Source organism: Vicugna pacos, unplaced genomic scaffold (genome assembly GCF_048564905.1).
Source record: "Vicugna pacos unplaced genomic scaffold, VicPac4 scaffold_21, whole genome shotgun sequence".
Taxonomy (NCBI): domain Eukaryota; kingdom Metazoa; phylum Chordata; class Mammalia; order Artiodactyla; family Camelidae; genus Vicugna; species Vicugna pacos.
The window spans coordinates 10,717,109-10,729,415 of NW_027328742.1; the positions used below are offsets into that span (position 1 = coordinate 10,717,109).

Genomic DNA, 12,307 nt, shown 5'->3' on the forward strand with positions numbered 1-12,307 from the left:
AAGAGTAATTCTTTGTCACAGAGGATGATGAGACTAAAAGAAAGCTGATTAGTCCCCATGCAAATGAAATTATATTTTAGAGCTGGAAATACGTTCATGAACTCTTGAAGGAACACAGCCAAACTTGTAACCATGCTGAAGGGTAAACAAAATATTTTGTTTGTCCATTAGAACTGGGAGCATTTTCTTCAGTCATTGTCATATATCTAAAGGAAAGAAGGTTCATGCAGTTACAAAGCGTATCAGGATATTAATAATGAGCAAACCCTGGCTTCCCATTCAATAAACAAACTGATCATATTAGAAATTGATGAGGAGAAAGAGAAATGCACTACCTACTAATGGCCCCCTCTGCCTAATTACTGCTTGGTTATAGAGTCTGGAAAGGTCATACCTCAAGGCAAAAATACTATACTTCATCAAGTATTCTTCCGACAGACAGAAATATCAAGGTAGATTTTGCTGGGCTCTCTTTAAACACTGGCGATTGTATAAAGAATCTAACTGTGATTTTATGACCATGACAAAGCATGCTCATTATTTTATAAGTTATTTTTATTTCTTTGGCACGAGTCAAGGACACTTGTCTCAATTCAATCATTAATGAAGCATTACTGAATACTACATGAAATGCTCTGTACTAAGTATTATAAAAATGCAAAGATGAATAAAATTTCATTTTGCATTTAATAAGCTTAGAGTATAGTTCAGTGATTGATGAAAATGTATTCAGCTGAACTCTTAAGTTTTCGTAAATGGGGGAACATCTCCTGGGTTGTGACAGGAGGAGGACTGGAGTGGGGTCAGAGGGGGCAAGTTGAAAGAGCTCATACTTTCTCAAAATTATCTTTCTTTTATCCATATTTATATTCCCCATTCTAACTTAAAAGTTTCTGAGGAAGTTTTCTATCTAATCAAAAGTTTTGGGTGGGTTTTTGTTGTTGTTGTTTTGTTTTGTTTTTTTGCTTTGAAGGAAGTTTGAAAGTTAGTGGTTGAGTTGGAAAAGAGTTGGGTAAATGTCTATGGTTTATTCATTTATTCAACTTTCAACAAATATTTATTGTTTACTGATCCTACAGACAATTAAAAAATATAAGAGAATACTGTGAACTTCATGCCAATTAATTTGACAACATCAATAGTAAAGTACAAATTCTCTGAAAAAACACAAGTTACCAAAACTGACACAAGAAGAAATAGAAAAATCCAAGAGTTCCTATATTTCTTAGAGAATTTGAATCTGTTATTTAAAATTTCACACACAAGAAATCTTCAGGCTTAAGTTTAGCAGTGAATTCTGTTTAATATTTAAGGAAGATATAAAAAAATCCCCCAAAATAGAGGGCAGTTTTCCCCTAAATCTCTGAAATGAACTATAAGTGTAGAAAATTTCATACCAATATCCCTCACAAACATGCATACAAGAATGTGAAAATGAATATATGTATCTTCATGTATGACTGAAAATTGTGCTTTACACCAGAAATTGGCACATTGTAAAACGGACTATAACTCAATAAAAATACATATATAGCAAATGTATCCAGCAGTTTGTACAAAGAATAATACATTGTGACCACATAGAGCTTATTCCAGCAATACAAGGTTTACCTATCAATTGAAAACAAGTGTCTTTTCCATATTAATAGAATAAGGCAGAAAAGCCACATAATCATTTCAATAGATACCGAAAAAGCATTTGAAATCATTCAATTACTATTTGTGAAGACAACTCTTAAAGTAGTAATAGAAGGGAATATCCTTAAAGTGACAAAGGATAACTATGAAAAGCCTAAAGCTAACTTTTTCTTAAAGGTGAATCACTGAAAGCATTTGTTAAAAGACTAAAAACAAGGCAAATATTTCTGCTCTCTCCATTCTTCAAAATTGTACTAGATATTGTGAAAACAGCAGTAAAAAGCTCTAAGCAAAATGAATAAACACACACTCTCAAAAACGTTATGTGCTTTGATATAATGAATAATAGAATATGCCTTTTAATAAAAGTACTAGAACTTACCCAGTTATTTTAGTTAAGGCACCACATGAATAGATTATTTATTAGCATTGGACTTAAGTGCAAATATGCCACAGAGTAATACAACATGCTGATTTCCCAGCCACATCATTACAGGCAGGAACTGAAAAATACTCAGTAGTTAGGATCTATGCTATGATCACAAGCTTTCTAGATCTCCAACTTATCCTCCCCATGCAACTGAATTTTTTTTTAAAGCCTCTTTTTCTGAACCTGCTGGTTTTTGAAGTCACATATTTCATATCTGAGAGTAATGAAGTGCATGTCCAAGCCAACTCTAAAAAGAGTGGGAGGTCTATTCAGAATGCAAGCTTTCAGACAAGACGCACATCCAGGACGAGGCCTGGGTGAGGTACCGGGCTCCAGTTACCTTATAGGACCAGAGGCCTGCACTTAGAGTTTGGGTTTACCTCTCCCGGGCTGCACACAAAGCAGTTTTGGAATCTAATTGGCACGGAAGGCAGAAGAAGCGATGCACAACAAATTGAGTGTGAAACGATACTCATTTAGATCATCCCATTCCACAGAAGGGCTGTTTGGGAAGTTTTTTTGAAAACTCCTAGGGGTTTGAAGGCTTTCTTTAATTGACTCAGTGCAGTCTCTTGCCTGCCTTCTCTGGAAGTTGTTTGGTTATGATTTGATGCTTTTACTTAAAATGCTACTCTGTGGACTATGCCTCTTTCACATCCCGAGAGCATGGCCTTACAGTCAAGGCGGCACAGGAAGGTGATAAATTAGTCTTTTGCAAACTGAGGTCATTCAAAGCAGATTATCTCATTAGGTTTGGATGCAAATTACAATGGGAGATCAGCAGATGCTTTGAAGCAAAACGTATATTAGCTATGTTCCATTTATCCAGAAACACTGCAGAAAGAAATCTGGCTTGATAGATGATCAATAGTAATTCCCATCTAGTGTTAAAAATTATTGTTTAAAAAGTAATGTCCTCTAGGAAGAAATTCTATAGTCCTTGTACTCTGAATGGACTTGTTTTTCCTCCTCTGGCTTTCAGACCACCAATCACTTATTTCAAATGTTTGTTTGCTTGGTTCTTATTAAAGAACTTCAAGCACCTTAAAGAAATGGCATAGTCATTACTTTATGAACCAGTTCCTACTAAAGGTCCTGCCTCATAGTATGCACTCAAAACATTACGGAAAGAGGGATCGAAGGGAAGGAGGGAGGAAGGCAGGCAGGATGGAAATGGGGGGGGAAATTAATGTTTAAGTAACTCAATTTGATAATAAAAATGTTTAGTTTGAAAAAGTCTAATAATTTTTTTTTCTAAACTTGTTTACTCATGGCAATCACTTTGGGGCAATCACTTAATTCCTAGCTTCTATGTGGTGAGATTTTCTTTTTAATTCAACTACTATGCATCTCTAAAGGGAGAGGCCAGCCTTTGCCTCGGCCAGGATGTGTCCAGTGTGCTGATTTGGGGGTCAGAGGTCTCGGCTCTCCATGACAAGAGAACAGAGCACTGTTCCTGAGCTTGCCATTGGAGGGTCCTCTCAGGCAGGTACCAAGCTAGAGCTCTTCTTCAGCCCCCAAACCAACGCCTTGAACCTGCCCTTTCTTACAGAGACAGCTGCCTCACTGACTCATCTATTTATACACCATCTCCAGGCCCCTGTCCTTACTGTCCTGACACTAGCACATATCCATAACAGTCTCCTCCAACTCTACAGGGATCTAAAGGGGGCTCATGCTGCCATTCCCAATACTGTCCTGCCCCTCATCTTCTCTAAGCTCTGAGGGACTGTACACCCAAGGAGCCCTCAGTGGTCACGGATACACCTCCAACTTGAGCTTCACTGTGCAAAGGGGTAGGGTGTCTCAGGAGGAATGAGGGTTTCCACATGGCTCTTCTTATTCCTGAAAGCATCTGGCCCAGAGGCCTTTGCGTAATTCATCACTTATCCTTCTGTACATTCACCAAGCATTACTGAGGGCAGCCATGCGCTACAAATGCCTCCTTATAACCCTACCACCTCGTTTCTTTTCACCGCGGTCAACGCCCTCAAATAAGTTAGCATCTCCCTCTCCCCCTTCCCTCCCTTCTCCCACCTCTTTTCTCCCATTCTTTTTAAAAACCCATTTATTATGGCTTCAACCACCACTTGACATTGTTTTGTTAGAGTCCCTAATGATGTTCATGTTGTAAAATCCCACGCTTTTTCCAATTTTTGACCTGTCAGCATCATGTGATGCAGCTGACAACTCAATATATTTTATTCACTTTGCTTCTGAGACACCATAATCTTTTCCTGGTTTCCCTCCTGTGTCACTGATCATTCCTGCCTGGATTCATTTGATGTCCCTTCTCTTCTGCCTGGTCCCTTAATGGTGGGACAGCTCCTATACCAGTCCTTGTCCTTACGTCAATTTTTAGGCCTTATTTCATGGGTCTAGTGCGGTCTCATAGCATTTAATGCTTTCTAATTGCTGAAAGCTCCCAGATTTATTTCCTCTCTGAAGATAATGTTGCATGAAACGCAACCATACCCACTCAGGTCTTACTATTTTAGGATATTTCAAGAACTTTAGGTGCCTGTATCTGCATCTTTTCACCAAAGACAGAAATTCTCAGGACTCTGACCCTGCTCAGTCTGCACATACAGCAGGCCAGAACTGCCTCAACCAATTACAGACAGGAGTTGGCACAGAAAGACCCAACTTTTCCAACTTTATGGTTGAGTATCTGAAATACACATTTTACAGGGTCTCCCACTATTGCCTAGTGGCATTTAATCTTAATGGCCCAAAATACTTTTTTCTGACTTGTTTAATGGCGGTACTAGGGAATTGAACCCAGGACCTTGTACATGCTAAGCATGTGCTCTTTCTCTGTGCTATATACCCCACCTTGCACACAGTATGAATCTGCCTGATAACTCACACTTTATTGGCCATCTTCCCTTCCCACTCTCGCTTCCTCACTTCCTTTCCAGTGTTCCCTGAGTTCACCTCCCCAGATAAATCCTGTGCACTTGCATTCTTGTCTTGAGGTTTGTTTCTGGGATAAAAATAGAGAGGCACTCTCAACTGCAATCTCATAACCAAGTGTGACTTCACATCCCCATTTGCATAGGCACTTCAAAAGGTACCTGTCCAAAACTGAGCTTTTGGTCTTCTCTCCTCTGGAAAATGTATTATATTTGTACCTCCCATCATATTGTTGATAAAAATCCCATCTTTGCAGTCATGCAGCCTCCTGTCTCTAAATCACTGTGGGCTTATTTCTATTTCTCACAGCTCAAAAGCTCTGTACCTTGTCTTGCTCTCCCCTTTTCAGTAGTACTTACCAAATATTACATAATCTGCACATAGATTGTGTAATTGTGTTGTTTTCTGTTCCACTCTGCTGGAATGTAAACTCTGTGAAAGACTGGATCTTTGCTGTGTTCACTGGAAATGACCTTGCCTTTTACATGCTCTTAATCGAGCTTATATCGAATTGTTCTTATTTGTGGCATCTCAGATTTATTTTTAGGAAGCATGTTGTCTATGTAATTATTTCAACACAGAGAATTGTGAACTTAGATTGAAAGTGAAAACAAATGAAACTAATAATCTTGGTGGCCAGGATCTGAAATGGTCACATAGAAGAAAGTATTTTTATGTTTAGTTGAGTATGTGTGTATACATACATTTAATTAGATACTCTTGAAATATGTATACTCCCTGTATTAATTGGAATGATGAATAGTGGACTCTGTAAAAAGCCTAAGGTCCAATTTGAAATATTAACAAAGTCATTTTCTAAATTTTCAAAAGAAAAATTCTGGACAATTATCACTATCAGTTCAAAGAAACAGTAAAAGCAAATCTCCCTTTTAATTTTTACTAACAAGAAAAGCCAAAGAAAAGTCTTTGGCATAAATCTCAGAAATTTTGTTTATTTCTTATAGACACATAGGTCCATTTCCCTGTTTAAATACTGGAAATATTCAAAATGCTAAATTGGTATCTAGTGTTTGATGTTGTTTGCTTGTTTATTTCGCTTGTTGATGATTTTGTTTTTAGGGCATAGTACTGCTTATTTGGTAGAAAAGCAGATTTTATAATGAATTGTGGATTAATAAAAGCTTATTTTATTAAGATCAGTTAAGGTATTGCCGTTGTGTGTTATAGAAACAAAAATGGTATGATCACTTCAAATAAGACCCAGCTTTAAGATAAATACACTGACCAATTAGGTGTAACTTATGACATTGTGTTTTGAGTGGCATCCAATGGCCCATTTACCCTCATAACGCTCTCTTGGTTGAGGTCCCTCCCCCTAACGTAATCAGTGCCTCATCTGTAGAAGTCACTTGGAATCACCTTTTCCAAACTCTCATTCAATCTCTGATCCTTCTCCATGGGACCACCAACAGTTGCCACCCCAGCCCTGAGAGCATATCTAGCGACTCAAGGATACACTTAAAGAAGCAACTTGAGCTTTGTTTTCACCATACCTGTGTTTAATTACCCACATGGATTGTCGTGAACCTTGGGTGACCGTGGTAAACACAGACACAAACTTCACTAGTTACAAAGCCAATTTCTGTGAACCTCACTCTCCTCAACCATAAAGGCAAAATATTTCCGTGTGGATGCCAGGAAGGATGCAACATGCTACTGGTGCTTCATCCACAGAAGTTGCCCAGTAAGTGGCAGGTAGCAGTATTACTCATTCTCTCTCTCATAGCTCTGCTTGTTGCACAGCTGAGAACGTTTTCCTTTGTCCTCCTTAAACTCTCGCCCACAGTGCTCCTTGTTCGAAATCTGCTTCCTACTTTAGAAAACTACTTGCTAAACTGTGTTTCTGCTTCCCAATTACTACGTAACAGTTTCTGAATCTCCTTAAATTACCAAAAACTATAAAGAGTTTAAGGTCAATCAGTGGCAATTATGTGGTTCCTATGGTTACTACATTTGTTTCTCTGTACTTAAACTGAAATGCTAGCAAAAACTCTTCTCATTTTTAGTCAACCATTTCAAACCTGTGGACCCAAAAGGACAATTCAGGACTTGCTTTAGACGAAGTTTATCTTGCATTCTCCTTACCAAAGGCTTTTACTGAGCAGAATGAAAGGGTGAAGGTGATCACGAGATAGGTTACTTATCTTACTAGTTCTCTTTTCCTTTGTGAGCATTTCACACGCTAGCTACGAATGCTTCCTTTGTTTAAAGCAGGATCTCTAAAAAGACACATACTTGGTAATATTCTGTTAGTCTATTCTATGGTGTAGTGATAGTAGAAACACTACAAGATTGTTGAAGTCTCATACCAATCAGCTTGATTTTAACAAATTCACTGCCTCCTTGGTGCAAATTCCTGAGATATTATGTTAGATATAATGATTGAATCAAGAGAATGTTTCCAGGAAAATACTGGCTCTTTACATATGCCAACTGTTATTTTCCCAGTTCTATCTAACTGAATTTTAGCTTGTGAAGCACTTATTAAGAGTCTGAAGACTTGCTCCCAGTGTTGGATAAAAACTAAATTCCCTTCATCCAGCATTAAAGATTGTTTATCAAGATGCTGCAGAGGAATTAGTGTAAGCCTTATCATCCAACATAGCCTAGCTGGATACCTTAACTGGAATGAGTTCTTGACATTAAGAAGCTTAGTGATAAGGAAAGAAATGTTCATTTTCCCCCCTTAGATTCCAGAACAGAAAATCCAACAACAACAAAGTCCAGAGAAACAAATATCCAAGAAGGAAAGTCTTATACTGCAACTGGTTTAGCAATTGTCAATCATGAGATCAGTAACTATCACATGGGAGAGAAAGAGATGCAAACCAAAAAATCAAAAGCAGGTCTGCTTAGTATTAAAATGAGCAAAAACCTTGAATTTAGAGAATACCAAGAGGATACCCAAATGGTCAACAAACATAAAAAGGTTCTCAACAACAGTACTTAAAGTGCAAATTAAAACCACCATGAGATATCACTAAATTGCCACTAGATTGGCTAAAACTTTAAAATGAAATACTAGTTAGTGTTGACAAAGATGGTGAATAACGACTCATATGCTGAGAAACTAGAGCCACGTGGGTAGGCACAGCAGGAAAGACTAGCAGAAGAATTGCCCTCATCAGGTTGCTGATTCAGAGAATCATTAGCAATTAAACAGTTGTTCAACACAGCTGTTTTTAACCTATTTTTGACAGTTTATTTATACAGAAGAATTTAATTTGTACAGGATATGTGAATCAGTCTCTTACTTTACAAGTAACAGTGCAGTTATCACAAAACCTAAAATAAGCTAGGACTGTTAAATAATGTATCTAAACTCTCTTGATCCAGCCCTCAAAGCTCATTTGTACTACAAGGGTCTTGTCCTGTGCTATAAAACATTCAGTTTGGGGTTACAGTTACTGATTGAAAGAACCTAATATTTAAAAAGAACACACTGAATAGGTTAATTTGTAAGCTACTCCTTTCATTATGAAGTGAACAAGAAATGCATTCAGCTCCTGCAAGTTTTACTGTCATGAAAGAATGACAATTCCACCCTGAGTCTGAAAACCAACCAAGACCTATCTGTCCAGCCAAATCAGAATTTAAAGTCAGGTTGCATTTAATTTCAACACAGACACTGACACAGGTATTCAATGTTTCTTTACAAAAGGTAGTACCTTTTACCGTCCAAACAAAACGCACCGAGAAGATCAAGAAAATCAAAGGGCAGATTACTTGAGGTGACGTGTTCTCAGCGAATGTCACAGCAGCTGCTGGAGCACTCTGGAACCGCCAGACCTCAACTCTGACAGCATTTCACTCCTGTACGTTTCCAAGGATCCAAGATGCACTTGGATGAGTACATTAATGTGGAAAGCCATTTCTTCAATAAAATGAACAGAAGCCAACGGAAGAGAGAATTCCTAGAAATGTAAGTTACATACCTGGGCAAAATTCTGCCCACAGCCAGTTGTTCAGCTCTACCTTTTGAGCATATTTAAATGTGGAGTTACATTAGATCACTAGACAATGAGACATTTCTTCTCTCTCCCTCCACCCTGGCTGCCTCTTTTTGACCCAAAATATACTTGGTTTTGTCTAGAGCATAGAGCTCTACCATATTACCTCCGTTAGATGAGATTCACATTCCATTGTGACAGTGACACTTCAGGAAGTTTAAAGCATTTCCATTTGCTTGCTTTATTGTATTTATTATGGTATTGCTCCTAGGTTTCTCTGTTTGACTAAGCAGAAGATATTGTGATTTTCCTACAAAATGTCTAGGATTGACCTTTAAATATCACTGTAGGATTAACAGCCAATTGTAATATTTGTTCAGATTTTTTTTAAACATCAGAGACATCAAGAATCAGGCTTATTTAAATAACCAAAATAATAAAACATTTAGCAAAGACGAAGAGGCTATCGTTCTTAGGTAAACTCTTACTTTCTACCAAATCAGTTATAGTTGGGGTCATGTTGTTAACACCACCATTCATGAGTTCATTTTGGGAAATCTAAAAGACAACATCACCCTGAAACAACACTTCGCAGTTTAAGGTATTTCTGAATACCAGGACCCAGAAATAACCTCATAACCTTTACTGGAAGTACACGTATTTTTACTGATTGTGGAGTTATTGTGATTGCTGGTCTGTTTGTCTAACCAGAGAGCCAGTTTTTGTTTAATATTATGTTATTTTAATAACATTAAATGTAAAAATTATAATTGAAAATTTCACTAAAAATTTAAAACAACCCAGAACAAGAATTTTTTTTTAAGAACTTTTACCTAGGAATTTTGTTAGGAAGGTTTTTTGTTTTTTGGGGGGGGTCAAGATTCAGCCTGTCATTCGATTTCTTTTAATTTTATTTTTTATTGAAGTGTAGTTGATTTACAACATTAGTTTCAGCAGAACGATTCAGTTATAAATATACAGTTTTTTTCTGATTTTTTTCTATTATATGTTATTACAGGAAGTTGAATATAGTTCCCTGTGCTATACAGTAAGTCTTTATTGTTTATTTTAAATATAGTAGGTGTATATGTTAATCCCAAACTTACTAGGAAGGATTTAGAACCATCCTGAAGATTACCAGATCACACGATATTGCCAAACCTTCTTGAGTGAGTTTCTGGACATTTGGCTATCAGAAGAGCATTCAGCTCAATTTGTTCAAAACTAAGCTTATTATATTTATCCATCACTTCTCAGATGCCCATATACTTCCACTGCCCTCATATGAGTAAGCTGCATCACCATCTACCCAGTTGATCATGTTAGAAGCCTGGGAGCCATTCCTGAATTCTGCTTTTCTTTCCCTCTACCCGCTGCATAAAATCACTAGGTCATGCTCATTCTGTCTCCTGAAGGTCTCTCTGATCCACTCATTACCTGTAGCTGCTACCCCAGACCAGGGTCATCATTCTTCTCCTGGACTATTGTCTTTCAACCGATCTCACTTCCTCCACTCTTCTCCACCAAGTCCAGAGTGTTTCCAAAACACGAATCTGATTGCGTAATCCTCCTCCTTCACCACTTTCCAGTGACTTTCAGAGCCATTGCCTTTTGGATTTAAGCTCAAATGACCCTAAAATACATTTGTGATCCTGCCTGTCTCTGTTCCCATCTTGCAATCCTCCTCTCACAGTCTACAATATTCACGCAATTTCTCTGTTTTTGACCAGGTCATACTTGTATCATGCATCAAGGTCTCACATTTTTCGTTGTAGATAATTTCCTCTCCCCTCTCACTAACTTGCCTGCTTATATACGTTCCATGACTACCCCTCACACATCTGCACACACATACATACACATACCCACGTCCTGTTCTCCATGAAGAAGCTTCCCTGCTCTGAGCGTCTGCAGCAGCCTCTACTACCTCTAGTATGCAGCTTTCTCTGCTATATTATAAATGTTTATTTCCTCCAATAGACAGAAAGTTCCCAAAAGTTAGGAACTGATATTTCCCATTGCCTACTGAATGCCTGTGAAAGTGCCTGCTCTGGGATAGATACTCAAAAGATACACAATAAAAGAAAAACAGAGAAAGTACATTAATACATCCCACAGACAGCCTACTTCAAATTACAGATGGCTTAGGTAAGGTCTCAAACAATAAACTGAATAATGCAAAGATGTGTTTGCACACAGACCCCTAAACATCTGGCATTCTGTATTTCTGATTTCCTAAAGAGATAGGATTCTCTATTGCTAATCAAAAAGCACATCATTTGCTTTAGATGCCACATTTAGTATTGGAAGACTTGTATCCAGTGGTGCAGTTCTGCCCGATGTAAAACAGTCCTGCTTGTTCTTGGCTGTGGGCTGCACAGTTGCCTATGAATAATGCTGAGTCTATTTTCTCATGCATGACCTCTGAATTTGCTCTCATATCTTGGAAAATATTCATCTGAGATGATATATTCATATACCATAAAGTGTGGAAAACACAATTTGTGCCTAACTAAAAAAATTTTTAAGACAGGCTATCAAAAAGCCAATTTGTGTATGGTTGAAACTGAACATGATTTCTCTAGGATGAGTGATTTTAAGAACTGTGTTTATTTATGGACCTAATTGGTGTTCAAAGATTACTGTAAGCTCCTTGAAGAAAAGGATAATGCTTTAATTATGGTCTCTTGGCAAACAGTAGGAAATCAATCAACATTTAGATAATGAAGGAGGAATAATAGCAAAGCAGAAAAACAGATATATAATGACAACTAAATCAGACACTGATCTTAAACCAAAGATACCAAATTAAGAGTTGGCAGTACTAACATTTGTGTTCTTGGCCATCTGAACTACTGGTATCCATCTCAGTTAAAATACTTTAAACTTACTTCTAAAACAAAACAAAACAGAATTTTCTTTGATAAACAGCTTTTTATTGTATGGAAATGTGATAGAGATTTAGGGTTTACTTCTTCTGAACACAGAGGATTATACTTCCCTGAGCTCATGCGTTCAGTCTGGGCCATATAACTATTTCTAGTCAATGGCTTTTAAAGCAAACAACGGGTATCACTTTCATCCCAAATAATTTCAGAAAGAGACTCTCAAGTGCTTTCCCCGCCTCTGCTAAACCAAGGAATTCCCACGATTTAGAGGGTGCAGCTACATGATGGATAGAGATTGCTAATCTGTACTGCTGAGTGTTGTTATACAGGACACCCATCCATACCTACAGGGGACTTTTAACATTTTTGTCATTTTAAGTCTGAGATTCGGGGATTCTTTGTTATCACAGACATAGCCTGAACTATCTCGGTTAATACTGCCCAAGTTTTCATTATCAAAGGCA

General features: G+C 37.6%; 2 long non-coding RNA genes across 2 annotated transcripts in view; one reads left to right on the forward strand and one right to left on the reverse strand.

Moving 5' to 3' along the window:
• Positions 1-12,307, forward strand: part of LOC140694471 (uncharacterized) — a 473,386-nt gene that overhangs the window by 453,405 nt on the left and 7,674 nt on the right. The window contains exon 7 of the long non-coding RNA XR_012070108.1: positions 8,667-8,927. This is a non-coding gene — a long non-coding RNA (uncharacterized lncRNA). The remainder of the gene's footprint in view (positions 1-8,666; positions 8,928-12,307) is intronic.
• LOC140694472 (uncharacterized) overlaps positions 1-12,307 on the reverse strand; it is a 167,859-nt gene that overhangs the window by 31,369 nt on the left and 124,183 nt on the right. The gene's annotated exons all lie outside the window — the stretch shown is intronic.